General features: G+C 38.9%; 1 protein-coding gene and 1 pseudogene across 2 annotated transcripts in view; one reads left to right on the top strand and one right to left on the bottom strand.

The window, feature by feature from the left end:
* marchf5 (membrane-associated ring finger (C3HC4) 5) overlaps window positions 1–27,686 on the bottom strand; it is a 107,132-nt gene that overhangs the window by 30,760 nt on the left and 48,686 nt on the right. The window lies entirely within an intron of this gene.
* Window positions 1,630–2,034, top strand: LOC125461772 (small ribosomal subunit protein uS19-like; annotated as a pseudogene).

Raw genomic sequence — 27,686 nt, 5'->3', positions numbered from 1 at the left:
CAAGGTGCAGTCATCCTCATGTGCATAAGCAATAACTCCTCCTTTGACTTAACATATGTTAAATTTCAACTAACTCTCTCAAGTTCCTGGGGATGTTTTCAGTTTTTGCTGCTTGTGCAAGGAAACCACCGAGTCTCCTAATCACTTTTGTAAAGCTGGATAAAGTACTTCTGGGGGGAGAAAGGAAGCAGGGAATCCTGATCGTGTCAGTGATTATTCATGAATAAGGTTTCTGATGTCTTTTCAAAGTAACATTTTGTGGTTTCTTATTGGTTCAGTCACCAGTGTGCTTCTGGAAGATAATTTGTAAGTGCACAGTTTACCTTGCTTTTTCATTGGAATTAATGAAGTTGGACTTACTTCATGACATGGAGTCAACTACACACACACACACGCACGTGCACACACACACACTCACACACACACACACCAATCACTTCCAAGCAGCAAATTATGTCAAATGGCATCATTGCTGATGCAACTGGGGAGGTGGGAGGCTTGGACAGAGTCGGGGAAAGACGAAGTCAGCAAGAAAATGAGCAGATCAATGATATTTGTTGAAATAGAGATATAATTTAACCAAATATAGAAAATGTTGCTAAGAAACATTCCCTGTTTTAAATGAACAGTGATCACAATATCATTTGGTTTAAATTAGTTATGGGGAAGGAACAATGAACTATCCAGAATGAAAATAATTAATTGGAGGAATGTCAATTTCAATAGAATGAGAATGGATCTGGCCCAGGTAAATTTACTTAAAAATCGGTAGTAACAATTGCAGAACAAAAGTTGTCTTTAAGAGTAGATGGTTCAGATGCAGTTGCAGTAAATTTCCACAAGGAGAAAGATAAGATAATTAAAGCCAAAACTCCCGGGAAGAGGCAAAAAAAGGCACGTGACAAATATCAGGTTGATAAATAGCACTCACAACTACGCCAAATACAGAAAGTTCAAAGCAAAATGAAAAAGGAATAAAAGCTAAGAAAGCGTACAAGAGGCAAGCAAATAACATGAAAAGAAAAATCTTTAACAGACAAATAAATAGTAAGAGTGATAAAACAGTGTGGATAAAACAAAATGAAGGACCAGAAAAGAGAGGTTATAGATATAGAAGCCATACAGTGTGGAAACAGGCCCTTCGGCCCAACAAGTCCACACCGAACCTCAGAGCATGCCACCTAGACCCATCCCCCTATAATCCACCTAATCTACACCTCCCTGAACACTATGGGCAATTTAGCATGGCCAATCCACCAGCCCTCCACATCTCTGGACTGCTGGAAGAAACTGGAGCACACAGAGGAATCCCACGCAGACACAGGGAGAATGTGCAAACTCCACACAGACAGACAGTCACCTGAGGCTGGAATCAAACCCAGGTCCCTGGCGCCGTGAGGCAGCAGTGCTAACCACTGTGCTGCCGTTTTACACAGGGAGGCATAAAGGAATGGCTGAGGTCATATATGATACTTTGCAACTGTATTTACCAGGAAACAAGATGCTGAAATTATAGAGAAAGAAGTGCAAGTAGTAGAGACATTGGGATAGGATATAAATTGATAAAGAAGGCACCTGGAAAGGTAGGTTGTACTTGAAGTTGACAACTTATCAAGGCAGCAGGTAAAAATGACTAATTAAGTAGAACAGAAGAAGAAAAGGGCTTTCACCTACAGAGTTGTTGATGTGGATCAGCTCCTTGGCATGTCCCATGAGCAGCTGCTGCAGTTGTATTGTACTTGTAGGTGGATGAGCGTGAACAAAAGCCTGCACTGCAAGCAAGTCTCTTCTGAAAAGAATGCGCAAAGCTAAAAAGGAAATTCCACCACTGGAGAAACCAAGGGTTGTCAAAACTCACCTTCTAGAGATGGTTATCCTCTCAGAGATGGTGGTGTATATAATGGAAAAAACCTTCACCAAGCCTGAAATGATCAGTCATTATCTGGAGATTTCTCCATCGCTTACAGGCCTGTTAAACATGGCAGACCTATTATCAGTGCCACTCACTCTTCCAGGTTCATCCCTCTGAAGTAAGCAATTTGTGATGTCCATGTGTAAATAAAACTTATTTCTTGTTGGGCTCAACAAGATGCACCTGAGGATACGGAGGGAAGAGTAGAAATTTCAGGTGCAAGGCCATTATTTCTCAGTCATCAATCTACTTCTGCTGTACTTTTATATCTGCATACTACAGCAGTGCCAGGGAAATAAAAAATTTCAAATGTTTCACCCCTGCTCAAAGGGTACAAGGTTAAGCCCAACAACTATAAACTGGTCAGTTTAATTTCAAATGGTGGGAAAATGCTTAAAAGTAATAATCTGTTTCAGTCACCTGCATAAACATCAAGTATAGGAAACCAGCTTGGATTTATTGACAGAAAATGGTGCTTAACTATCTTGCTTGAGCTATTTTGATGAGGTCCAGGTAACAAAGCAAACTGATAGAGTAAGCACTGGCTGTTCCTTGATTTGAAGATGACATTTGCTTATGGTCATTCTTCTGCTGTTGGTCTGCATGTGACTGAACTGGAAGATTCTAAACTTGCTGATCGTTGGCTATATGGGGCAAGGGCTTCCTTGAGGTGTGGGATCCAGATTGCAGAATGTAGTTCCTTTTCTTCCCTTCCCTGCTTCATCAAGATACCTGAACTCAAAGCATGATTCAGCTTAATAGACAAGTCATTGCCTTTTTGACTGATGGGTATTCTTTAAAAGTTAACACTGCTGCACTACAAGGGTCACTGGACCACAAACATTAACTGATTTTTTTTTTCTTCACAGATGCTGCCAGACCAGCTGAGCTTTTCCAGCAACTTCTGTTTTTGTTGTTGTTGAGCTTAACATGACTAGTGGCATTTTTTTGAAAAAGTCATCCTTCCCCCAAAACACTAGCCATTTGAGTGTTGAAGAAACAAGACTCAGACGGGGAGATGCTTTCTTTTCCCCATGTAGATACAGCCTACAGGCCATCATTTTGCAGGAGTTTTGCCTGAATGTATTCCCCAAAGCCAGCTCTACAAACAGTAGCATTTGTTTGACAGTCCTAACAATGAATCCGGAGATATGGGGTGTCATTTCTGGTACAACACAATTGCTCTTGCACTCTTTTACTGCACATCCTGTTCCGTATGAAATCCCACTCATTTGTCAACTTGTATACTTGTCAACTTTCAATCGGAAATTTCTCATGCCAAAAGTCTCCTGTTTACTTATTCCATTCTTGCCACTGTACGCACTCCCAACAATACAGTTTTTACCTTTTACTTGAATCTGGGGGCTTTACTCTCCACACCTCAAAGAAAAACATTATTTTAATTTAAACTCTGGTTGACTATTGGCCATGTTTTCAAAATATTTCCAGTTGTAATACAAGTCAACAGACAGGGTCACTAGCTGTATCACTAAAAAATACATCCCATGCAAGTATTTTGTGAACAAAGAACATAAAGTCTGTTTCCATAGATGTTTCATGGGACAATCTACTTAGACAAATGTAAGCCACATGCAAGGCAAAATATCAGTATCCCATTTACTAAACCAAAACAAACAACATATCATCTGGACTCAAGCTAAAATACTAAAAAAGCCAAATCTTCAACAAACAGGTAAGAAATGTAGTTGTTCAAACAAAAAATTAAGCAATATATATACAGCATTAACTTAAAACAAATTTTCAAGAATGGAGTGAGCAGATCAACATCCACACAGCAAGTCCCTATTGCCATGTACATAGAAGTACAATTCCACACCCGACTCAAAATTTATTCTCAAAGACAATTCGCTCAGAAGCGAAATTCTACTGGTCAGGCATACCTCTGTCAAATGTCTCAGAATTAAATTAGAAATTGTCATTTTGCTCTCCACAGATACTGTCTGTCAAGTATTTGCAGCATACATGGGTTACTACAATCAAAAATCAAATTAAAGAAATAATTTTCTCTAAAATTCAAGTCATCTGGTCTAACTGTTACTCTCATCCACTGTCTCAGTGAAATGATGGATTATTTTCAAGATTATATGGAAATTTTCAAACCTCATTCTTCAATTGGATCTACTCTCATCTTTGTTCAGTTATAGCTGTTATTCTGGCGACTCATTATAATTGTGCCCATAACATATGATATTTTGCTCACTTAATTATTCTAGGCAGTGTCATATTGTACAATCTCATGGTCACTTTTTACTGCTCCCTCTTTTCATTTCCAGGTTTGCTTATTTATATTTCAACCAAATTCAAATTATCATCAGGTAGCCATGGTGAAACTTCAACTGGAGTTCTCTGGGTTATAGGCACAGGTCTCCGGATAACTTGTCCGAACATAATTTGTTTGTTACAAAGTGTGTAACAATTTCTGTAAAATGTGTGTTACCATACCCTGCACAATCTCCAAATAAGCTAAAGTTTAATAGCTGCAAAATATTCTTATAGTAAGGTACATGAAAAGCCAATGTGATTCTGTCTTAAACTACTAATGGGAGCATATTCTTACAGGGTGGTATTCTTACAGGCTTGTTAGCTAGCCTACACGGAGAAAACTATGATCTCCTTCTATGGCGTATGTTAACCACTTTTTTTTTAAAAAAGCAACTGGTTAATCATTTGCTATTTACAAATGTTATTATGTGGAAAATAAGTTACATTATTTAGTTGTCAGCTGAAATGAGTAATTATATCCTAACTTAAAAGCTATCTTGATTGGAATCCAATATACGAGAGCAGTCACAAAACACCTCCAAGCTAAGTGATCATTTCAGATAGCAGTAGGTGATGTGCACATCTAGTCAAAAATTTTCTTTGCAGGGAACATTTCATGACTACGATAAGACCTAATTAAAGAATAAGGCTGGCATTTACTGTATGGCACATTTTTCAAAAGCATCACATGAAAACGTGACTCAGAGAGAGTGCCCATGGAAAGCAGTGATACAGTGCAACTGCACCAGATAAATAATGTACTGGCTGAAGTTAAATAATCTGCTTTTTTCTACGTGCATGAGCTGCATAGATCACACTTGTGTGTGCCATTGTCTGAAGCCTCAACCCATCTATCAGACATATGCTGACCTCATTATCAAATCAATCACACTGGTTTTTCACAAATCCATTTGCTATGTTAGAATAGTTAGTATCTATTTATTGCTTATTTTAGTCTTTGACTTTTAAACAATGTTAGTGGAGAGAAGGAGAGCTGAAAAAAAAATCAGGTTCATGAAGACCCTTGATGTTTAGCCTGCAATTTTTACTCTGCTCATTTTGACAAGATGTTGACCGATCTGCAGAGTAGTTACAACACTTTTGTCAGACTTACAACACGAGCAGTATTTTCTTTGTCTGTTTAAAACATATTAACCTTTGCTAAACTGTAACACTTGCCTGCTCAGTCAGAAGGTCACATGGTTGCATTCCAGTTCAGAAATGTGAGCAATTGAGGCTGACACTTCTGTACATTACCAAGGGACAGCTGCACAGTCAAAAGGTGTTGCCATTAACATAGGGACATTAAACTCAAGTATGCTCTCAAGTAGACATAAACCATATAATGGCACTATTTGAAGGCAAAAAATTGAGTTCTCGTGTATCCTGGGCAACATCACTTCAAAAAATATTATTTGAATTGTACATAATTCACCCAAGATGTTAACGGTCATTTAATGGCACTTAGTGTAGATAGAAGTTAGACTACTTTATTTGGGCTTGACAATGTGTTTTAAATCTCAGGACAGCACTTTCTACACCAGCAGGTTATTTCTCTTCCCACTCCATCCACCAGTGCAAGATCAGCACTAGACCAATACTTTACTGCATTTAAGAAGTTCAACTGTTTGTGCAGAGTTTCAAAAAATCACTTCAAGCTGAACATCAACAGTTGGTTGAGACAAAAAAAATTCTTCATTGTACGGGTTGGAGTTAGAATGCAAGGAGCGCAGAAGGAAGAATTGTATTTTTTGCAGCAGAAATGATTGGAGGGAGTTTTATTTAATTGAAATACTATGACACATTTGATGCAGCAGTTACATAGCTGAAAATACTGATCCTTCCTAAATTTCAGACATCAGCAATAACCTCTATCTTGAAAATGCGTAAATGAATTGTAAGTGAAGCTGGGGACAAAGAAAGAGAGAAAATAAATTGCCCTACTATTGGCTGTTGTCCAACTGTTGTCGAGTTTCTGGAAACTGAAAGACATATCAATAACTTTCCAGTCATCAAGCTGAAAGAGTACACCAGAAGTTTTTTTTTTGGAAATAAACCAGCCTACACTATGAAATTAAACTTACAAAAAGGTTCAAATGACATTTTAGAAGATTTTTAAGAATTAAGGTTTGGAATCAGGGTAGACAGCAGATTTCTCACGATTCTAAGTTCCCGATTTTTCCACTTTGTAAACAAAGTGCATGGTCCAGATTAGATACTTTCAAGAACAGAAAAGTACTTGGCTCTTGTTTTTTTTGCAATAAATCCTGGGATGCTGGGTTATAGATCAACAAAAGCAGAGGTAATGAAAATGATTAACTGCATGCCTTCCTTGCAGCAGATACTGCAAACTGCATTAGATAAAAAAAAGTGGAAGAAAATACAATGGGATACCTCATCTAAAGGGAGCAGCAGGACAAAAATACATTATTATTCAAGAAAAGACTGGCCAGTTTCAACTAAAATAACACTGATGCCTTAAAGTTTTTTAAAAATTACAAGTTCAGACCATACTGACTGTAAACAAGCATGTAACTACTGTTATAATCAGGTTTGGAGGGGTGAATTGATTGCTTTCCTTGTCCTCCTCTTCACACTGCCACCCAGCAGTGGAGATGTGAGGAGGATGTTATGAGAATACAGGGTGACTTGGACAGGCTAGGTGAGTGGACGAATGCATGGCAGATGCAGTTTAATGTGGATAAATGTGAGGTTATCCACTTTGATGGCAAGAACAGGAAGGCAGATTACTATCTAAATGGAGTCAAGTTAAAGGGCAAGTTCAACGAGATCTGGATGTTCTTGTACATCAGTCAATGAAAGCAAGCATGCAGGTACAGCAGGCAGTGAAGAAAGCTAATGGCATGTTGGCCTTCATAACAAAAGGAATTGAGTATAGGAGCAAAGAGGTCCTTCTGCAGCTGTACAGGGCCCTGGTGAGACCGCACCTGGAGTATAGTGCGCAGTTTTGGTCTCCAAATTTGAGGAAGGACATTCTTGCTATTGAGGGAGTGCAGCGTAGGTTCACGAGGTCAATTACCGGAATGGCGGGACTATCATATGTTGAAAGATTGGAGTAAAGGGCTGGTATATACTTGGGTTTAGAAGGGTGAGAGGGGATCTGATTGAGACGTTTAAGATTATCAAGGGATTGGACACTCTGGAGGCAGCAAGCATGTTTCCGCTGAATGGTGGTGCTGGCTTGAAGGGCCAACTGGCCTACTCCTGCACCCACTGTCTATTGATCACAACAAAGTCTGCATTTAAAAAAGGGAGATGATATTGCCAAGTTATATAGCTATTAGACTGCATATACTTCAGTATCAGACACAAGTCAGCCACTTCTTTAGATAACAATAACTAGTCTGATGCAAACAAGAAAAACAACTTACTCAAGGAAAGATATTGTTATGCTCCCAGCTATTGCTATTATCGGTCATGCCAGATCCCAGTCAGGAACCTGGCTTGATAGATAATATAATGATTTGTTCTGGTTTTAATGAAGAAGTGGTCTTTTGCTGAAACTTAAGCACTCAATGCTGCGGATTTTGCTTTATTAACAAAGTAGAAGCATATTACAAGAGGAAAGAAGATTAAATAGAGTAATCCAAACTCAAAAGATTTTAAACACACCATAAAATATATAATGGTATTATTTTTCAATTCATAATGTTTTGGGTTTAAACCGAACGGTTTTTGTATAGTACCCAAACATACCCCTGGTAGAATCCCAAAGGTCCATTTTCATACAACTCACAGCACAGTCCCTGTACCTAACACCTTGCAAAGTTTAAGACACCTGTGACCTCATTCTTTTTGATTGGAACTGCAACAGCTTCTTCCAAAACATGCCTCAGCTTCACTTTATACAGCCTAAAGTAATCTCTTCAACATTTCTGTTCCAACAATTCTACTCATGGACTAAACACTAACTCTTCACTCAAAGGTAAACTATTTCATTACAACCATCATTCACTTCTCAGAAACACTGCTCTACACATTCAAGTTCCAAGGACTTCACAGGGCCTTCTCACCCACATTCAAGACTGAAACTCTCAACCATGAGCATTTCCCTTAAGATCAAAAAACAAATTTTAGAATTTCCTAACAAATCTTTGCGGTCCTGTTTACTGGGTCACAAATATTCTAAAATAAACAGAATTCTATTGGTATACGAGACCCATTTGTTCTTCAGTTTGGCTTCAAATATTCCTTGTAAAAGTAATTGCTACTATTGAAATGCTTGCAAGTTAATAATTAATTTTAGACGACAAAACTGATTGGAGTCAATATCTCAAAACCAGGAACCCAATTAATATTAAAATTATACCTGCAAATCCCATAGTTTACAAGACTATTTAAAGATTAGTAAAAGGATTTAAGCAGTGAAAATATATACAAGTAAGCATCTTGGACAAATAAACAAAACAGGCACACTACCTCTAAATCTGGGAAAACCATTAGAGCTTTGCAGAGCACCATCGGTTTCTCCCTAACCAAAATGATCTGTCCTAATTCTCTTCAAACTCCAGAGTGATATTCACTTTGAAACTTTGGAAAAATGTAAATTGTTGGCCCCACCCATTGACTTTTTCAAAGAACAGATAAATTAACGACAGCAATACAATAACACTGCTTTTAGTATTACAACAGAACATTACTATCCCAATGGACCAAGGTGCTTCATGTTCATCACAGGTGATCACACTTTATGGCCAGCAAAGGTCAACTGGCATATTATTTTGAATTCAGGATGAATTTGGCTTGACAATTATTTCATATCCTCTGAACAGAATCACCCCTCGAACAACACTGAAAACAGCGACAGGTTGCCAGTGTTTCGTCTTCTGATAATCAAGAATACCAAATTTTAAATATTGCAACAATTTACATTAGAGGGCCATCCACAGCTGCAAAACCTAAAACAAAAAGTCTGTTATCAAAATTATCCTACAGTTTATTAATATTTCTTTGAAATATGTCCGTGATGTTTTCAAAATCCTAGTTTTAACTGCATTTCCATTTAAGTCACTTTTTTAAAAATAAGTGAACACGTTATCAGCATTGAAAGAAACAAAAACTCAGTTTGCAAAATGCCAGAGTTTAAGTCACGTTGACTGACAGGCTCGTAGTTTGAGGCTTCTTGAGTAATGAGCATTATTTCTTACTTTGTTTGCTTTGAAATAAGAAAGCAATTATGCACAGCATAAGGGTAGCATTTACCATCTTATCATTTCGTACTAAGCTATTAACTACTCACTTGATGCATTCAGATGCCCGAACATGTAGATGCCCACAATATCCAATTACAGTAGTTTCATCTGCAATCCCAAGGGCATACAAAATTATACCAAATACAATGTAAAATTATACAACATGGTCTTCAAAAGTAACAAATAAAAAACACTGCTAAAATAACATTCTGAGCTCTGCAGTGCTTTGCTCATTTGCAGAATTGATTTTGTGTCTTTAGTTGCAGAAAATCTCAGTACAGGTCTTTTTTTTTTAAATGGACATTATCAACAGCTTTGATTTCCAGTTTCTCCTAATCGATATATTAGACAAAGGGGAAAGGAAGTACAGAGACATTTTGACCACACTAACCTGTAGCAACCACCAAGTCTTCTTCAGCAGCATTTTAAAAACCTGTGACTTCAAGGGTGGCAGGTGGCACTCAAAATACACAAAAGTGGTTTGTGAATCCAATCACTAGAGTTGCAAAAACAGTCTAGAATGTTAATTCACTAGCATGACTGATCATAGAACAGTCAGTCCCATAAATTAAATTGAAGGAAACCTAAAGATTTACACTCCCATTCACAGGGTGGCTTCCTCCCATGCTTGTGGCCGACATCAGCAGAAAACTCAGGAGACAACCAAACTGTGATCAAAGTAGTGAGCAATTGATAAGTGTTGCAGTGATTGAGTCACCGAAGGATCGTCCACTGAAGATATGGGGCTAGGGAGCCAAGAGCTGGAGTTATGAGAAAGGAGCGGCTCCGGGCAGGGAGCAGCCATTTTGCAGATAGGGTAGGTACCAAGATGAATTCTTCTTGTCCTTGTTCAAACTGATGTCATGAGACTTCATGGGGTCCACAATCCATGCGAAGGACTCCCCGAGCAACTCCTTCCTGACTGTAAGTTGCTGTGCCAACATCTCTCGAGTTATTCTGCCAATGGGACAGCACATACCCAAGGATAGTGACAGTGTTACCTGGACATTGTGTATAATGTTTCATTCTGGGAGTACGGCCACGTCACACTGTTGCTTCACTAACCTGTGAAACAGTTCTTCTAATTTTGGCCTAAGTCCTTGGTTATCGGTAAGGGGGATTTTGCAAGGTCAACAAGACCATGTTCGCCATTACAGTTTTGGGTGCCTAGGGAACACCAGGTGGACTATCAAGTTCAATCCTGTGGGTGACTGCATCCCCAAATAAAAGTATTTAGTATTTAGAAGTATCCTTCAAGAAAATCTCAAGAGAAGCCCTTAAAAAATATATTGTAATCTTGAAGGAGAAACATGGGAATACCACCACCTGCAAACTGCCCTCTAAGTCACACACTATCCTGACAGGCCCATGTTGCCATTCTTTCACTACTGTTCTATCAAAATCCTGGAACCTCCTTCCTAACAGCAGGCGTGTACGTGCAACATATGGACTACAACAACACAAGCTGCTCACCAGCAATAAATGCCTGCTTTGCTAGCAATGCCCACATCCCACGAAAGAATAACTAAAAACACTGTTCAGAAAACAGATTCGAAAAAAGATCATTGATTAGCCCAAGAAAGGTTCAGGGATAGGTTCCATAATCTTTGGATAGTGGACTCTTGTTGATTGCAAGTAAGGATTTTGGATCATTGTTGAGTCATTGGGCTTTTTAATCTCACAAGTCCAGCTATTTATTGACCTCTTTTGGGAGGATTATCAGTTGACTGCACAAACAGAAAACAAGCGTAAGAAAACAAAGCATTTTGCATTATGCAACAAAGTAGGTAGTCAGGGGATTACATTGTAAATCTGCACGTGGTCTCTCATTAGGCCTGACACACTCTCATATCTTCAGTACTATGCCCTTCACAGCTATTCAGACTGCTGTATGCAGCACATTCGTGGATAACTATAGTAGTCTTATCCAACTGTTCCTTTGAAAATATTCTCTTGCTCACTCAGCCTGGACCACATTGATCCACCCAGAGCTCAACTTTAAATTAAAAGACCATTTATTTCTACTATATAATATTTCTTTCCTCCCTACACCAATCTTCAGTTTCAGTATTACCGCAATCCTACACAGGAATTTGTTAGCTCTGGGTTTGATATCTTCAGGAATGGGATTCCCTTTCTGTAGTTCTTATCAGAACGAAAATTACTCATGTGGACATGAGCAAAATAAAACCACATGGGAGGGGTGGTAAACAATCTCATTAGCAAAAGCCTTCTGAAAATACTGGTAATGCTATGCCACTCAGCAGCACTTTAAATCGGTTCTGTTAGCAACATCAAAAAATCTCCAACAGGTTCAAACAGGACTTTGCAATTCACAAATCCATACTAACCAGGCAAAATCAGATTATAATCCAAGTATCCATTCATCATATTCTTTACAATAATTTCCATAATTTTCCCAACTACTGATGCAAGGCTATCAGATCTGTATTTTTACTTTTCTCTCCTCCTCCCTTCTTAAAATAGCGGGGTAATATTTACTACCTTTCAATCTGCAGGAACCGTTGTGGAATATATGGGAATTTTGAAAGATGATCCCCACTGCAGCGACACGATCTCCATCATTACTTCTTTTAGCACTTTGGAATGTAGGATAATCAGATTCTAGGGACTCATCTTCATCTGATTTACTTCTCCAACATAAGCTTCTAATACTTTTTTCCCTATTTTTCCTCATTCTCCTGAGAATCTCTACCTCTGGAATCTCTAAGATTTCTTTTATCATCCTCAGTGAAGAAAGACAGAATAATTATTTTGTTTCTTTGCCATTTCATTTTTACCCATTAGAAATTCTGCCAACTTTGCTTTTAATGGACAAGTTTGTCTTAGACAAAGCTTACTCGATAGATGAGTGTGGAGCTGGAAGAACAGCTGCAGTTGACGGATGCGTAGGTTGACCTCTGTCTCTCTCTAATTTAGAAGGTTTGTTTTGTGCCTTGAATGGAGGGGAGGGAGAGGTGTAGGGGCAGGTGTAGCACTTCCTGTGGCTACAGGGCAAGGTGCCGGGGTAGTGGGGTTAGTGGGGAGTGTGGAGCGCATGAGGGAGTCACGGAGAGCGCGTTTCTTATGAAAGGCAGATGGGGTGGTGAAGGAAATATATCTTTGATTACGGGGTCGGATTATAGGTGGTGCACGTGGTGGAGAATCATACGTTGGATAGGGTTCACCTGCACATCCGTCAACTTGGTCTACTGCAACCAAAGTGGCCTACATAGAGGACTATATCGGTGAGACAAGCGGAGACTTGGAGACTGTTTTGTAGAGCATCTGCACCCTGTAAACAACAAACACCACCACCACCTTCCGGTTGTGAAGCATCTTAACTCCTCCTCCCACTCCGTGGGGGACATGTCCACCTGGGTCTCCTCCGGTGTCATAATGACACCACCTACAAACTGGAGGAGCAGCATCTCAGTTTCCGCCTCAGGAGCCTGCAGCCCAATGGCATAAATGTGGATTTTACCAGTTTCAAAATCTCCCCACCCCCGGCCTCATCCTATGACCAACCCTCCCTCTCATACCCGCCTCCTTGACCTGACACAAACCTCTCCATCTTCTCTCCCACCTATCACTATCACAACTATCTTCCCAAGCCGTACCCCTCCTCTATTTATTTGAGCTCCACTCACTCTCCCCATTTCTGAAGAAGAGTCCCATCCCAAAACATCAACTTTCCTGTGATGCTGCCTGGCCTGCCGAGTCCCTCCAGCTCCATGCTGTGTTATCTGTGACTCCAGTATCTGGAGTTCTTGCTATTTCTTGTGTTTTACATAGTCCATTTATCTGTTTTTCTTGCTAGATTACAATCACATTCCATTTTCCCTTTATCAGTCTTTGGTTCACCTTTACTGTATTGGAAAATCCCTCCAAATCCTCAGGTTTGTGATGATTCCTTCTAAGCATACACAATCCTCCGCTTCCATTGCTAATACAGGTTTACTGACATTTTTGTGCTTCAAAGGAATGTATACTATGTGTAAACTATTAAATAAATGTCTAAGACTATTTATTGCCTATGTATCTATTTAAGTAATATAATCAATGCAATTCTGATAGAATATCTATGTACTAAAATCAGCAAGATTAGAAAGCTTAAGCCCAGTTTAGAGCCCTGTGACATCACCTAGGTTCATCAAATATGGTTTTTCATTTCATCAAGCTGGCCCCACAGCAGGCGACTGCTGTACATAGTTCTACTGACATTCTGGAGGTTTCTCCCCAGTCTCTTCCATTTCTGATTTGTGATTTATTCAGCATTTCTCATCTATTAATATCAGGTGGGGACAGTTAAAAGCAATGGTGTGGGTGAATGGTACTTCGGATGTATGGAAACTCTTCAAATGTTATGGTACATTCAGGGTTGTCTCATTTCAAGATTGTCTCAAGGAGGTGACAATAGCACAGGAGAATTCAAAATAATATCCAATGTGTCAAAAATCAAAAGCACTCTGTCCAATTACTGGATATCATATTAGTAAAATCATGTTCATGTGAGAAATGTAAAAGTTAAAATATTCTTTTAAACATAAGCTACTCTCAGTTTCTCAGAAGATAGATATCTGGCATCTTGAATAGTAGCTCTTCATACTCTACCTAGGAAGCTGAGGGAAATTATTCTGATGTACACCCTATCATAACAACAGTTTTGTGAATACTCAAACGGGAATTTAAAGCAACAATTCCGTGGCAATACTGCAGCACTCCAAATGCCTTTGTGAAAGATTGAGGGTTTTAACAGTTTGAATTTTCAAGTGGTTACTTTCCAGGTCTGGGGAAAGCTTGTGATTTGTAAACTGAGCATCATGTATTAGAACCACATGTCCCAAGCAATTTGGGGCATATGTCTCAAACGTGACCCGAAAATACAAAAAAAGGAAAATGCAGTAAACATTGTCTTGAACAGACAAAGGAGAATAATCTGCTTGTACTTATTGCATGAATTTCCTTTGCACAAACAATGGCATTTCAAAACTAGTGTCCAAACCAAATGAGTTTAAATAAATGAATTTCTTCAAAAGAAAGGCAAATGCAATTGAAATAAATGACACTATTGACAGCTAATTCAGAACTTCTACTTTCAGTAAACATACAGATTTTTGATATTGCAAATTAAAACACTAACCAATAATATGATCTTATTTATTCTCTCACAGTTAAAGGAAACAAAGACTTGCTTTTGTTGCACTGATTGATAAAAGAATGTCAATTTGAATATAAAAATACCTGAAAACATAAAAATGAATTATCAAACATCACCATTCATTTCAAAATAACATCTGCCAACACCTGGGATTTATTGCAGGACAGTGGTGAAATCTGTTGATCAGGACTTACCTAATATTATTTCTACTCATTACAGCACATTTTATTCTTCCTGAAATTAGGATTTAACAAAAAGTTCAAATTAATACAATGCAAACTCTGCTGGCACTGCAATCAGGCCTGTCAGACAATTTGCATTCTGTAGGTCAAAAAGTCAGAAAATAATTGGTTTTGGTGCACAGTGATGGAAATGAGGAGAGGAAGAGAGTAAGAAAGTGTTTCATAGGAAAAAGGAGTGGAAATTAGAGATATGAATGACAACAGGTGACAAAAATGTTGAGGCAGAAGCATCTCCTTCTTTTGATCAGGTATAGAATTTCTCAATTGAGGGAAATTTAGTGGTGGTGGACTGGCCATGATAAATTGTCCCATAGTATCCAGGGATTTGCAGACCAGGTAGATTAGCCATGGCTAATGTGGGGTTACAGGCACAGGGTATCAGGTATGCCTGGGTGGGCCGAATGGCTGGCTTCCACACTGTAGGGATTCTATGATTTCTGACCCTGCGATTTCTTAATGGACTGAATCTTCCTCTCAGGAAAGGGAGGATAATGGTAGGGAGTCTGTTTTAATGTTCACGAGGACTGGAGAGAACAAATTACTTGCTTATCAGCATTACTTGGCTTGGGCAGATGAGGTACTATTTTAAATTGTCTCACATTAGGTGTACAACATCTAATGACCTGAAGCTGTTTTAAATGAATTAATTCACCAAATGGCAAAATTATAACTGCTGAGTGCAAAAGCAGCCCACATGGCGATGTTTAGCGACAATTAGGTGCTCTTATTTGTTCATTTTCTGATCTTAAAACATATTTTTAATTCAAGAGATGATTTCAAAACTTTCAGATAGATGTAGAAATAAATGATAGAGGTGTCATCTCGAAGACATTTTGGTTTGCTTGACATCGCAAATTGACACTTGTTATAGTGGTGTCAAAACAGACAGCACGAGGTACTAGAATAGCTGGAATTTATAACGTTGCAAGCAATCCGCAGTTACTTCTACATTCTTTTGCCAGCAATAGCACTTTTTAACCACGTTCATGATTTACAGTATGGGGAGTTTTGATTTTAACCATGCAGCCTGTAAGTGGTCAAACAGAAGCTGGATACATCCTCACGAGCAAACGATACAGAGAAAAAAAAAATCAGATGTGCCTTACACTTGACTCCTAATGACTGGCAACAGGATGGTGCTGTGTACCTAATAAAAATTTGCCAAGACCTCAGATGTTTCAGCCAAACTGCCTGGCTGCAATATGTCGAGAGACAGAAGCCAACACAGATGATTGTACATTCTTCCAGACAGATCAAAGGCCAATAAAGTGCAGTACTGCCACAGGCTTCTCGAATATCCAACCCTGATTAGGCAGAAATCTTCATAACTGAATACTGGGTGGACCTTTAGTCCATGCAACAAATTTCACTCCAGAATCACGCTTCTCATCTTGGAAACTATCTGGTGCTAAACTGGATGGGTTGAAACCTTTAAAACACAGCTAGCCCCAAGAGACGCCGCTGACCACATATCCTCATCATCACCAAGACCACAAATTTTCACTTGCACAAGATCATTGGACTCTGCTCCCTTCTTCAGTTATCTACTGCTGAAATTTTCCCTTCAAACCTCACCAAGTGCTGTTCACCTAACAACCTTGCGCTGATGGACCCATGCTTTTGCCCGATTAAGCAATACCTGGATTTTAAAATGCTCATTTCCAAACCCTTTCATAGTGTTGCCAACCCCTTCCCAGACATCATCTCTGGCCCCACAGGCTTCACGGATACCTGCACACCTGTAATTCTGGTTTTGTGAGCATTTCCCATTGAACTGTTCCAGAATTCAGGTGGCCATCTCTTCATAGTCGAAAACCCCCACAGGCTTCAAGGATACCTGCACACCTGTAATTCTGGTTTTGTGAGCACTTCCCATTGAACTGTTCCAGAATTCAGGTGGCCATCTCTTCATAGTCGAAAACCCCCTCCCCGAATCTCTTCACCTATTGCAAACCTAAGTGATTTGCAAATGTCTTTCAGGGAAGGAAAATCTGCCACCCTTACTTGCTCCACATGTAATTCCAGACCAACAGCAATTTGGTGGTCTCTCGCCTGTCCTATGAAATAGCCTAGCAAGTTATATTACTTGCTAAAAAGTCTCAACAAAGAGACGAAACTGGATGGATTGCCTGACATTTTGTCTTTGACCCATGTATCGGAAATAACAAACAAAAACAGCCCTGCTGATCCAGCAAAGTTTTCACTAACATCTGGGGGCGAGTGCCAAAATAGGGATTGCTATTTGTCAGGCTTAATTTGGAGGTGCCGGTGTTGGAGTGGGGTGGACAAGGTCAGAAATCACAAGACACCAGGTTATAGTCCAACACAAACTTTTGGAGTTTTACTTTCTTCAGGTGTTAGTAAGAGAGGTGAAATCAGACATAGAATTGCTAAGTAAAAGATCACACTACTGCTGAGGATGTACTGGACAAACCTAAGATGCTGTTAAATCTTTAATCAGTATTAAGGTTTTAATTGATTAAAATGCATATGCAAATCCCTGAATTTCTTTGACGTCACCATCCCGAGAGAACAAAGTTTTATCTGTGCAAAGGAGGTAACATTTTAGGTTAGACAATGCATGTTAGATGTGAGGCCTTGTTTAGAATCTGTTTGTGCTTTCTCATTTGGAGTTAAGACAGGTTTTATTCCTACAGTAGGAATTTATAAAATGCCACATTAACTGACTGTCAATAAATTGTCTGCTTTTTGAACAAAATAGAATGTATCTGCACAAACTCATGATCCCAGTTGAAGTTGTCCTCATGAGTACTGAACATGGCGAGCAGGCTCTGCTCAGCCACTCTGTGTTGTTGGATATCCTAAAGTCCACCTTGGAGGATATTTACCCAAAGATCCAAGGCTGAACGGCCTTAACTGCTAAAGTGCTCCCCCACTTACAGGGAGCATCCCTGTCTAGCAATTATTGCATAGTGTCCATTCATCCGTTGTTGCAGCATCTGTATGGTTTCGCTAATATACCATGCATTGGGCATGCTTGCCTGCAGCGTAGGAGATAAACAACGCTTGCAGAGTCATATGAGTATCTGCTTTGTATGTGGTGGGTGGTGTTCCCATGTATGATGGTAGTACTCATGTTGAAGATCTGGCATATCTTGCAGCGGTTGTATAGTGTAATGGTCGATGTTGTCCTGAAAGCTGGGCAGTTTGCTGCAAACAACGGTCTGTTTGTAGCTATTTGTACTATCTGCAAGATGGGCTGCAGAAATTCACCGAAGATCCTTAGGCAGCAACGTCCAAACCTACAACCACTTCTATCTAAAAAATGACAAGGGCAGCAGATACACGGTAACACCATTACCTGCAATTTCTTCTCCAAGCCACTCACCATTCTGATATGGAAACATCTCACCATTCCTTCACGGTCACTGGGTCAAAATTTTGGAGTACCCTCCCTGAGGGCATTATGACTCTACCTAACTGCAGCAGTACAAAAAGGCAGTTCACCACCACCTTCAAGGGCAACAAGGGGCAGGCAATAAATGCCGGTCAGCCATCGACACTCACATCTCGAGTGGAAAAATAAACTTTCCTCCTTTAAGACTCACCTTAAAATCTGCCCCTTATACAAACCCTTGGATCATCTACTCTAATATTCTTTTGTGGCTCAATGGCATATTTAATTTCATAAGGTTTCTTTAGTGCTGTATAAATAAAAGTCGCTGCATCCATGAACAAGTTTCTGGTTTACACCTTTTTCTGGAGAAAAAATGTATGGGATGACCAACAATGCAAAATTACTTTATTTCAAGAAAACCTCATCCTTTTGTTTGTGCATTTCTTTCTTCAGTTAGTGAGAATTAATAGTCACTATACAAGCAAAGTGCATGAAATAATGCACATAGATTACAGACAACAATCTATATGGATAAAAAGAGATTTCACCAGATACAAGCAGAGAAACAAATTCATGCACTAATATCAAACAAATACAATCATGACAGTATCATAAGACTAAACTCGTCTACACAGTTTTTGTTTTCAGAACGTAGACTATGTTTTGAACAAGTCAATTTTGGTTAATACAAAATTCGATATTTGATCCACTAACCAGGAGAAAATAATGACAAGAAAGGTACAGAAGACAAATCTGGTCTTCCACTACAATTCAATATGTAGATGACATGAATAACTGGCAGCTTATGATCACTGAAAGCATGGAAAAATAGCTAAAATTATGATATTGGGCATGGAGAAGCACAAGCTTCCCACAGAAGTTTTGCTCAGTGCAGTTAATGCATTACCATTTAATGATAATGTTCACCTGAATTTTCCATATGAGAAGCACAGATGGAAAAACAGCTCACACATTAGGGAAAAAAATCTCAATTCTAATATCATTTTTATTCTGTTTTACTGCTTTTAATATTATAATTGTAGAAAATGCAACATTGTCATAAAAATCTAGATTGATTCAGCTTGACACTATCTTTAGAAATTGTTTTTAAAAAGACGGTTTGATCATATATTGTTTGTTTCAGAGGTAAAAGAAAATGCAGATGTTAGTTAAATAAAGAGCTGTTCCTCAATTTTATTAGAAAACATCTGTTATAAATTTTGGGTCTTGTTCAGATATTTTCCCTTGTTCAACATCACAAGCTTATCTTATGAGCATCTCCTATGATCAGAATGCACTGATGATATGACCTGAGGTTATTTCATGATTCTCTACGTGCAATGGATTCTAAGATCTTGTACATGTCCCTCTGGTCTTTTCTTCTGGAAACAGTCAACTCAACACTCGTGAGATTGTGCTGTGAAACACCATAATAGTCTATTTTGTACATAAATGAAACACTGTTTTCAAAGAATTCAATCCGCTTTCTAGTACTTTCCATATACAGCATAAGAAATGCATAGTACAAACAACAGGGGAGCTGGTGGTGTAGTGGTAATGTCACTTGGCTCGTAATCCAGAAGTCCTGGTTGCTGTACTGAGGATATGTTCAAAATTCCACCATAGTAGAAAGTGAAATTTGAACTGAATTCAATTCAATAAAAATCCGGAACAAACAAAATAGCTAACCCAATTGCAATCATGTAACCATGACCAACTGACATAACATGCCCTCTAGAGAAGGGAACCTATTATTCTTAACTAGTCTGGCCCTGATACTAGACCCACAGTAATATTATTGGTTCTTAACTGCCATCTGGGCTATTGGCGATGGATGATTTACGTCCGCCTAGCCAGCAAAACCCATATCCGGTGACCAAATTAAAAATAAAGTAGCCTTGCTTTAAAAGTCATCTTTGATAATTTGAACATTTTCTTTCAGTTTTCAAACTTACATGTCTACAAATCAACACTGTCTTATGATGATCTGAAATAGAGGTGCATTAGAGGTGATGGCACAGTGGAGAGAATATTGGGTTGGCAACACTACAGGTTTGATTTCAGCTTGTCTGCTAAGAGTTTAATTCCAAGCCTTGGTGTTGTTTATTTAAGGGTGCTTGTTGTGTAGTGATTGTGTCCCTAATGGGTTCGAGTCCCATCTGACCTAGTGTGTCAAGGCATGTCTGAATAGATGGATTTAAAAATATCCAAAACTATTGACATAACCTCTGGCAACCACTCCCAATGACCCTTTTACACCACTGCAGCTCGTTGCTAGGAGCTAGCTTTGTTTAGCTGACCACTTTCTTACGAGTGGAACCTGTACGTCCACGTACCATATCAATTACAGGTGTGGTATGTGTTATTGACCAGCTGTAATACATTTGTCAATCCAATGTATGGTCCAGACTTTCCAATTTGCCAGTTGAAGTGCTAGCTTTTTTTTGTCTTTGTATGTTTTGTGTAGTTGTCTGATGCATGAGATTCCATCCACTTTAGTGCAGACTCTAAGCACTGACTGCTCATTGAAGCAGATGGAGACGTTGGGAGAGTGTTTCTGTGTGCGCGGATGGGTTTTTAAAAAAAGACTAAAATTTATCCAAGCCATACAAACAAAAAAAATTTCCCAATGTGTTGTCACAGCTCATGCATTCTGTGCGGGATTTAGCAATTATGGTCATGGTCAGAGGGTGATGGAAAAATATGATTAAGTAGAATATGTCATAGTGTGATAAAGCAGTTTGAATATTTGAGCAAATTTATGTTTTTAAAACAGAAAATCAGCTTTACACATTATTATTACTTGGATATCAAGCTTGAGATATAACAACCTTGGTAATTCTACTTAAGGGATGTATTGTATTTTTAACTCAGTGTGAGCAAAGTTTATTGTTTTTATATATGTGTCTGTATTTTTGTTCGGGACTGAAATGTCTAGACAGGGCAATTAAGCATTCAGATGTTAAAATTAGATGTGCTGAGTTGTACAGGAACTTTTTTGAGCTTTACTGATTCAACATTGTTGATTTAGATAGTTGTGGCTCAGGAATAGGGGCCACCAGTACCATTACAAGGTCAAATGGGTGAACAACAGATGCTGATTTTGCCAGTTACATCTGCATCTCAAGAACTTACAACAAGCCAAGGAATTTGGGCTGGATTTTAGGTAAAATTCAGTGCGCTAAATTTACGCATGACTAATGAGAATCCTGTGTACTTGAACTGTAGCTGAACACCATTTTATGGTGGCATCATTATTTAATCTTCACTTTTATTTTTTGCTGCCTCATGTTTCTATTAATCTCTGCTTTGAATGGTTATTACTTCCTTCTTCTGCTTTCATCATTAGTTTTTTTCTGTTCTCAACTGATGACTGGTGCAGTGAGAAGTGTTCAGGAGACTGCAGACTATTCTCCAACTTCCCTTCCAAATAGTGATGCTTCTCTTTGCTCCCATTATTTGTCCTCTTTTCTCTCCATTTTTCCTTGCCCATGAAATTTCCTTCCACTTTGACCTTGTGTTACTTGATCGGTTCCTTTTATCTGCTTTACCACTTTACTACTAACATTACTCTTCAATTTCCACTCACAATGCCCCTCTCTACCTCCCTTCCTATCTCTTACTTGCAAACTCACTCCCCTTTCATTCCGTTCTTGCTTTTACCTTTATTACTCGAATAAAGAGTATAATAACAAAGAGACACAAAGCATCAACGGGAGGAGGCGGTGAGCTGCAGAGGCGGAAAACTACTGTGACATGGTGGCAAACAAAACTATATCAAATTATTTAAACAGGTTAAGTGATGGTTGAAATGTCCTCTGGTTGTCAGTAACCTGGATCACCTACCTCTCCAGAGCCTTGTCAAAATATAGACAAGAGACCCAACCTCCCCATATCAAAATTCCATGTACTCTTACATTTTCTTATAAAATAAACAGACTATGTATTTTTGACTAATTTAAGAGATTAACGTTCAACATTGTGACCAAAGATGAAGCAGGGAAAGACAATCAACAAGCCCTGTGCAAAATGGGGTGGTGGGAGACAGAGGCAGAGAAAGAAAGAAGCAGGCCAATGTCAACTCTTCAGCATCTGACCTCTGTCTGTTAGTTGCTCAAGTGCAGGCTACATTTGAAGAAGAAAGGGGATGTTCTGTACCACTCCACCACATCCCCTTATGCTAGTTTTGTAGTATGTCAGTCTAAGATATGAAACCAACTTTCAGGGCTCTTAATATTTACAGTCAAGTCAAAAAGGCTCCTTGCAACAGGTCTGAATCTGGATCTCTGCTGGTCTAGATCCTGTAACAAATTTCACACTATCATCGCGACCGAAGTGTTTCCAGGGGCTGCAGGTATTTTGCAGTCAATTAGGGCACACTTCAACAGATATGCTATTCTTTGTCAACAAAATATTGGTAGACTTAAATAAAATTTCAAAGAGCTGAACAGCAAAAAATATCTAAGTATGAAGATATCATTCTATTTTAAGTTCAAGTAAGTTTCCAATTTAGCTGAACAATAAATAATTGTTTCCTTTTGAAGCAGAAGATGATTTCAACCAGGACCATTTTTAAATTGAGCACATTCTTTATAAATCAGAGGCAAGCGGAGTTTGATTACAACTTAGTGAATGGTGCCTCAAAAGTGGGAAAAAAAAGTCATATTCCATTCATCAAGACACTCTATATGCCCATTTAGTGCTCAATTCAAGTCCCACTATTACCTAAATAAAGCTATAACTGCTCACTTATTTTAGTTTTTTTTCTTGGGCAGGGGTTGGGAAGAGTGAAGAACCAGTTAGATTAAAAAGTGCTTTCAGAGTTTCTGGTTTAATGTAGTAACTAACAAAGTCCCATTGTTTTGCTTTTGGTTCAAGGATGTATTGTTTTCTGGAGTAGTGGCTGACAGAGATGGGTAATGCGTGACTAGAAAAAGTGCTAATCACAGAAAGTACATGTAATACAAGAAGTCTAAAGAATCAGAGGTCTAAAGCACAGAAAAAGAGGCCCATTGACCCACTGAGTCCACACTTTATTTTGATTAATCATTTACAGGATAAAGGGCATCATTGGCTTGGCCAGCATTTATTGCCCATCCCTAAATGCTATGAATCTGGAGTCACATGTAGGCCGGACCATGTTAGGGCTGCGGTCTCTTTCCCTAAAAGGGCATAGAACATTACAGCACAGTACAGGCCCTTTGGTCCTCGATGTTGTGCCGACCTGTCATACCGATCTCAAGCCCATCTAACCTACACTATTCCATTTACGTCCATATGCTTATCCAATGACGACTTAAATGTACCTAAAGTTGGCGAATCTACTACCGTTGCAGGCAAAGCGTTCCATTCCCTTACTACTCTCCGAGTAAAGAAACTACCTCTGACATCTGTCCTATATCTTTCACCCCTCAATTTAAAGCTATATCCCCTCGTGCTTGCCGTCACCATCCTAGGAAAAAGGCTCTCCCTATCCACCCTATCTAACCCTCTGATTATTTTGTATGTTTCAGTTAAGTGACCTCTCAACCTTCTTCTCTCTAATGAAAACAGACTCAAGTCCCTCAGCCTTTCCTTGTAAGGCCTTCCCTCCATACCAGGCAACATCCTAGTAAATCTCCTCTGCACCCTTTCCAAAGCTTCCACATCCTTCTTATAATGCGGTGACCAGAACTGTACGCAATACTCCAAGTGCGGCCGCACCAGAGTTTTGTACAGCTTCACCATAACCTCTTGGTTCCAGAACTCGATCCCTCTATTAATAAAAGCTAAAACACTGTATGCCTTCTTAACAGCCCTGTCAACCTGGGTGGCAACTTTCAAGGATCTGTGTACGTGGTCACCGAGATCTCTCTGCTCATCTACACTGCTAAGAATCTTACCATTAGCCCTTTACTTTGCCTGCAGGTTACTCCTACCAAAGTGCATCACCTCACACTTGTTTGCATTAAACTCCATTTGCCACCTCTCAGCCCAGCTCTGCAGCTTGTCTATGTCTCTCTGCAACCTACAGCATCCTTCGTCACTATCCACAACTCCACCGACCTTAGTGTCGTCTGCAAATTTACTAACCCATCCTTCTACGCCCTCATCCAGGTCATTTATAAAAATGACAAACAGCAGTGGACGCAACACCGACCCTTGCGGTACATGAGTAAACCAAATGGGTTTTTCTTGACAAATCGACAATAGATTCATGATCATTAGACTCTAGATTACAGATTTTTTAATAACTGAATTCAAATTCTATCATCTGCCATGGCAGGATTGGAAGCTGGGTCCACAGAACATTCCTGGGTCTCTGGATTAACAACTAGGCAACTGTATCAGTGAAAAACAACGAACTATTTTAATCCCATTTTCCAGCATTTGGTCCATAGCCTTGAATGCTTTGGCGTCACCATGTATGCATCTAAACACTTCTTATTGTATCCAAGACCTCCATTTACTTTTCCAAATAAAATTTTCTTTAAAAACAGAAAAGCTTGAAAAGATCAAGTATGTTAGCAGATCATTTTCATTGGTCGACAAATTGATCTCTTAAGGATTTAACTATCTTGGCTCCTTATCATTGCCAAAAGATTGACAGCAAAATTATTCATCGGATGTGAGACTCAACGGAAAGAAGGTCAACATTTACTGTCCATCCCTTTTTGCCATAAGAAAGTGTGGTGATCCATCTGTTGAGCCACTGCAGTCCATGCAGAGTTAACAAAGAACAAAGGGAACAAAGAAAACTACAGCACAGGAACAGGCCCCTTCGGCCCTCCAAGCCTGCGCTGATCGAGATCTTCTGTCTCACCTGTCATCTATTTTCGAAGGGTTTGTGTCCGTTTGCTCCCCGCCCATCCATGTACCTGTCCAGATATATCTTAAAAGACACTAACGTGTCTGCGTCTACCACTCCGCTGGCAACACGTTCCAGGCACCCACCACCCTCTGCGTAAAGAGCTTTCCACGCATATCTCCCTTCAACTTTCCTCCTCTCACTTTGAACTCATGACCCCTAGTAATTGAGTCCCCCACTCTGACAAAAAGCTTCTTGCTATCCACCCTGTCTATATCCCTTATGATTTTGTAGACTTTTGTTACATTACAATGTTGCTAGGGAAGAAGTTTCAGGTTTTTGATTCAGTGACAGCAACTTACCTCCAAGACAGGATGGCATTTCGGACTTGGAGAGAAATTGGAAAAAAAGGTTGTGTACCCATTATCTGCTGTCCTTATTCTTCTGAGTGACAGAGTTTGAGGTTTCCTAAGATGATTTGGTAAACTTCTGCTCAACTTTATCTTGCTGGTTTTCCATACTGTTGTCCTTGTGCACTGGCAATAGAGAGAATGACAGCTCAGGTGGCTGGCATGTTGATTAGATGGATTGCTTGGTCCCAATACCGTTGAGATTAAAGTTTTGATACAGTAGCAACCATGCAAGCCTGTGGGCGGACCTAAATCTGGATTTGTTGAGTAGTTGGTTTCTGAGTAAGGAAAAATAATTTCAAGGAAAAATCTGTAACAAGTCAGATGAGATTTTGCAAAAACCCAGTAGTTTCAAAATAATGACTATAGGAATAGTTTTTTTTAACTCAAGTTTTTAAGAAGAAATGAATTAATGGAATCCAAATTCGCCCAACTACTTAGTTGGGATTTGAGCTAAATTCTTTGCAGCATTATCACAGGTCTCTAACATTCGCATAGGAGGACTACGCAATCGTCCCCTAAACTGAAGCCAGGTGATGGAATAAATCTATTTACTGGACATCATAACAGAATATTTTGAATCACTCCTGGTGCAAAGATCTTCTACTCTACTCAATTTCCAAAATACCAAATAATATCATTCAAGTATCTCCACTCATCTAGTGGATTGAATATATTAGTAAGTGGGCCAGAAATGTGATGTTAGTTTGAAATGTAAAAGGATCCTGTCTACAGACAGCTCCCCTTTGCCTGGACTGCTTGCATGCATTAACCGAACATGTGAAAGCATTCAACAACAAAAAAAAACTTAAAATCAAGCCAACTCCAACCCAAACTTAAGTTCTCGTCTGGTTATCAATATCGATCACAATTGTCTGTATTTATTATAGCACCTTTCATTCTCAACCTCCAAAGGTTTTTCCCAGGAACAAAAACTGGATGAATTCAACTGGATACTGAACTACAAAAAGAGAATGTTACAGCAACTAACTGAAAGCTTTCAAAATTAAAAGAGGATCTTAAAATCTTACAAAGTATAGCAAACTGAAAAGGTTAATGGAGACAATTCCAGAGCTTTGGTGTTCACAGCTGCAAGAGCAGCGGTCAATAATGTAGAAATTAAAACTGGGAATTTTCAGGTGCCCACAAATTTAGGGCTGGAGGAAGAGGGGTTTTAACATCAAGTAGTGCTTAACCAGAACTCAATGTAGCATGTCAAAACAAGGGTGAGGAGTGTGTTAGTTTTGAGCAACTTGTTGTACGGGCAACATGCTTTGGATGACCTCAGGTTTGTGGATGGTAAGGTTGAACATCAGCCAAGAGTGGACTGAAACAACCAAGTTTTGACTACAACTAGAAAAGTGCAGAGAAAAATAAAGGCTTTTTGAGAGGAAATCTCAAAAGCTCAAGTATTTAAATATGCTATTGCCTGAGAGAAACAAAATACGAGAAGTATCATGATTTTCTTCAGGAAAAAACACTCTCAAATCTCCAACTTCTGGGTACCTTTGCTTTTAGTATATGATCCACCGTTATTATGGAAGCATTTTATTGGAATGATTAATGAAAATGTGGATACTAAATGAATTCCCAATAAGTAACTTAATGGAACAACTGTAATTATCACCTTTACAAGTCATACAATGATTTGCCTGAAGCAAACACAATTGAGGTATTTATAGAACTAAACCCTGTAACTTTGACCTTGAAAATTATGTTCTTGAAAAGCTGGTTTGGACAGTGGAACAATGAGGTTTTACAGCCTTCAAAGCACAACCAAACCAATGAATTATCAATATTTTGGGTGCATATAGATACAACTAAAACACAAGATTTAGAATACGAACTGCAAAGCAATTTCAGCTGTGCTCTACATCTGTTTTGAGTATGAAAGCGTCTATTATTTCCCAATAAGTGCTATTCCGATCTCGTGAGAACAAGGGAAGCAAGGGGGAAAAGAGCACAATTGGATTTGAACAATACTGCTATTAACAAAAATTACTTTCTTTTCATCTTCTGGATATTATGCAACACCAAACATTGTGGAAGGAACCTTACAGAAAGGCACATTTACAAAAATATGTAAAAACATGTATAATTAATTCACAATCCTCTGAACCTTATTCGAAATTTCAAACACCTACCTTCGGCAAACAGCTGAAAATTACATTATAAAAAGTGATTTTTAAATATAATTTAAAAAAGACAGCTCTTTAGTTAAGTTTGTGAATGGCTAAAATAATGATTTTGGAGTCTGCAGGTTAATTTTCACTTTTTCCTACCAAAGTTTTGTGATGTGTTTTATGAAGGTTAGACATAA

This window comes from Stegostoma tigrinum, chromosome 20, assembly GCF_030684315.1.
Source record: "Stegostoma tigrinum isolate sSteTig4 chromosome 20, sSteTig4.hap1, whole genome shotgun sequence".
Lineage (NCBI taxonomy): Eukaryota > Metazoa > Chordata > Chondrichthyes > Orectolobiformes > Stegostomatidae > Stegostoma > Stegostoma tigrinum.
The sequence above is the reverse complement of the archived record's forward strand: the minus strand, read 5'-3'. Positions and strand labels throughout refer to the sequence as shown.